Here is a 3350-nt window from a genome sequence, read left to right on the forward strand (position 1 = left end):
ATATGAGCCCCATGCCTCATTTGCCCATACTGCTCCCGAAAGAATACCTATGGTTAAAAAGAGAAACCCTATACCAATAATACGATAACTCCAATGATCCAATTGTTGAATCAATTGAGATCTATAATAATTCCTAGAAGAGATCAAAGAAATGTTCCATAAAACGTTGTTTCTTTCATTCATGTATTGGATCTCATCAAATGAAAATGAATCATTATTCTTTTTCTCAAAAGCCCTTATGACTTTTCGAAATGTAATGACTATAAGAGCTACTGATAATAATGATCCACATAAAAGAGCTGCATAACCCAATACCATCATACTTACGTGCATCATTAACCAATGAGATTGTAGAGCGGGTACTAATATTACGGATTGATGCGTTTCAGTTAAAAAACCAGAAGTAGCAAAGCCTTGGGTAAAAATAACACTTGGCGCGGTTATTGCGCTTAAATGGTTTATATTTTTTTTTAAATACGGAACCATACAAATAATGGACAAACTCCACGAAAGAAAAATGAATGATTCGTATAAATCACTTAAGGGTAAATGTCTCGAATAAATCCAACGAGTAACTAATAATCCTGTTATACAGACAAAAGTAGTTTTTATGCCCTTTTCTGATGAATCATATAGTCCTGCGCTTTCATTAATTAATAAGATTATCAAACGAATTGAAATTACAATTGAAACAACCGAAAAGGATATATGAGTTAATATATGCTCTAAACTTGAAAATATCATAAAAAAATTATAAAATAAATAAAAAAAGGGGGGGGGGGGATTCTCAAAATTATAGGAATGGAAATCGGGAATTGAATTTATTATAGGACTTACTCTTTTATAAGATGCCATGCCGCCACTCGGACTCGAACCGAGATGCTCTAGCACTGCTTCCTAAGAGCAGCGTGTCTACCGATTTCACCATAGCGGCTTGTTCGAAATCATAATAACCTATTCTTATTTAATCGTCTAGGTTAAAGTACTCAATCATTCAATATTTTTTAGTTTTATAGGAAACATTTCAATTTATGAATAAAGAAATTGATGAATAAAAACTCGTTTAAAAAATAGTGATTTAAAACGTATTTCCAATAATAATCCTTATTTTTTATTATTTGTTTGATTTAATTAAATTGGGATTGGGTTGGGTATTGAGCGTATCATATAAAAAAAGAGTTTCGATTTCTATCGTAATTGGACCCTACTTCAAATTAGAATAACCCGTTAAAAATGAATACTTAATACATATATTGATCTATCTTCCCCAGCCCAAGCAACTATAGGATCCATTTTTTTTTTTTTTTATTTTTGATGACCAAAATTGATACATTTCTCGTATAAAATATCCATTGATAAAAGCTTCTTGTCCCATTTAGGTGGATATTTTATACGAGGTATATAAGGTATATATAAGGATAAGGAGTATATATATATTGATAATTATTGTTTAAAATGATTGTTCAGAAAATTACAAAACAAGTTTGAAACTAAAAAAATGAGTTTCAACAACTCATTAATTTGAATTTGGATTAAAGATCTTATATTTGTTGTTCTATAAAAAATAGTATATATATATATATATAAATATAATAAATAAATATAAAAAAGACAAAACTTTACTAAAAAGACAGTTGAAACTTTATATCTTGTATTTATTCTTTTTTTTGTCAAACAAAAAAGAATATCATTTTACAAAATTAAGTATTAAGTATACAAAATAATAATTATTTTACATAACATAATGGCAAAACGAATTCAATTTAATATTTATCCATTCAAAACATTAAGGAATGGGAATCATTACTTTTTTTTTTTTTATAGTTTTTAAGTATAATTATTATATATAAATTAAAAAATTAGAAACGAAATTCAAAATGAAACTAGACTTTTTTTAGAGTCAGAGATAGATTCAGATTATTCCAGTAATTAGTTATTTATTTCTTATTGTACAAAAAACTTTTTGAATTCCCTGTAGAAAGAGATTTCGCTAACGAAAAAGCTTTCAATGCTACCCAATACCCCTCCATTTTCCAAATATTTTTACGAATTCGTTTTTTTGATATAGAAGTGCGTTTTTTTGGAACTGCCATTAAAAAATTATGATAGAGTATTCATTTCTCTAGTTGGATGTGAAAGACATCTATTGTTCAAAACCAATTGTTCTTTACTTACTATCTAATTATCTATTTATAGTCTAAATTAGACTCTCGTCATAAAAAAAGAAAAAATATAAACCAAAGTGGTTGTTCCTTTATATTGTTTATTGTTTATTTTCATCGTGCTATATTTATACATGTAATAAAATACATCAAAAAGTTTAAGAAACCAACCCTTAATTCCCTTAATTTTTTTTTTAATTGCTTAATTAGTCAAACTCGAAAAAGAGTGCACCTAATTAAAATTTTCAAATTCAAATGAGACTCGCAGTTAATGTGTTAAAGTATACATCATTTTTTTCTAAAGAAAAGTCATTTTATTTTAGTAATTCCTTCAATCAATTCAAAACTGCATTGGTTAATGATTCTGAATAAACGAACTAAAAAAAATAGCTCTTATTTCCTTGAGTTAAGTTATGTATGGACTGTGTCTGTCTTTTATGAATCATATCAAAATAAAATACTCTTTTTGGTGTAATTATTTGTCCTTACCCTCTCCCGAGATTAAAATATTGTTAAAATATTGTATTATGTAAATTGTAATAATAATTGAAATCTTTATTTTTTGTAGCTTCATAAAATCTTACTTAAAAAAAGAGTAAGTATTTATTTTTCAATAGTAGCTTGGTCATCTCATTTGACCAATTCAAACTTCTTGATTTGAAATATCTTGTTTTGTTTGAAGTATTTGGAAAAAATTTATAATAATTAAGAATATCAAATTTTATTTTAGTTTTATATATTTTAATTTTTTTATTAACTGATTCCTTTCAAAAAAAAAATAAGAGCTGGTGAATCAGAAACAGTTAATTAAAAATAAAAGATTTTTATTTATTTATTTTTATGGAATATACATATCAATATTCATGGATCATACCTTTCATTCCAGTTATAATTCCTATGTTAATAGGAGTGGGACTTCTCCTTTTCCCGAAGGCAACAAAAAATCTTCGCCGCATGTGGGCTTTTCCTAGTGTTTTATTGTTAAGTATAGTTATGATTTTTTCAGCCAATCCGCCTATTCAGCAAATAAATAACAGTTATATCTATCAATATGTATGGTCTTGGACCATCAATAATGACTTTTCTTTAGAGTTCACCTACTTGATCGATCCACTTACTTCTATTATGTCAATCTTAATTACTACTGTTGGAATTATGGTTCTTATTTATAGTGACAATTATATGTCT

The sequence above is a fragment of the Corylus avellana genome, unplaced genomic scaffold (assembly GCF_965113065.1).
Source record: "Corylus avellana unplaced genomic scaffold, dhCorAvel1.hap1.2 HAP1_SCAFFOLD_83, whole genome shotgun sequence".
Lineage (NCBI taxonomy): Eukaryota > Viridiplantae > Streptophyta > Magnoliopsida > Fagales > Betulaceae > Corylus > Corylus avellana.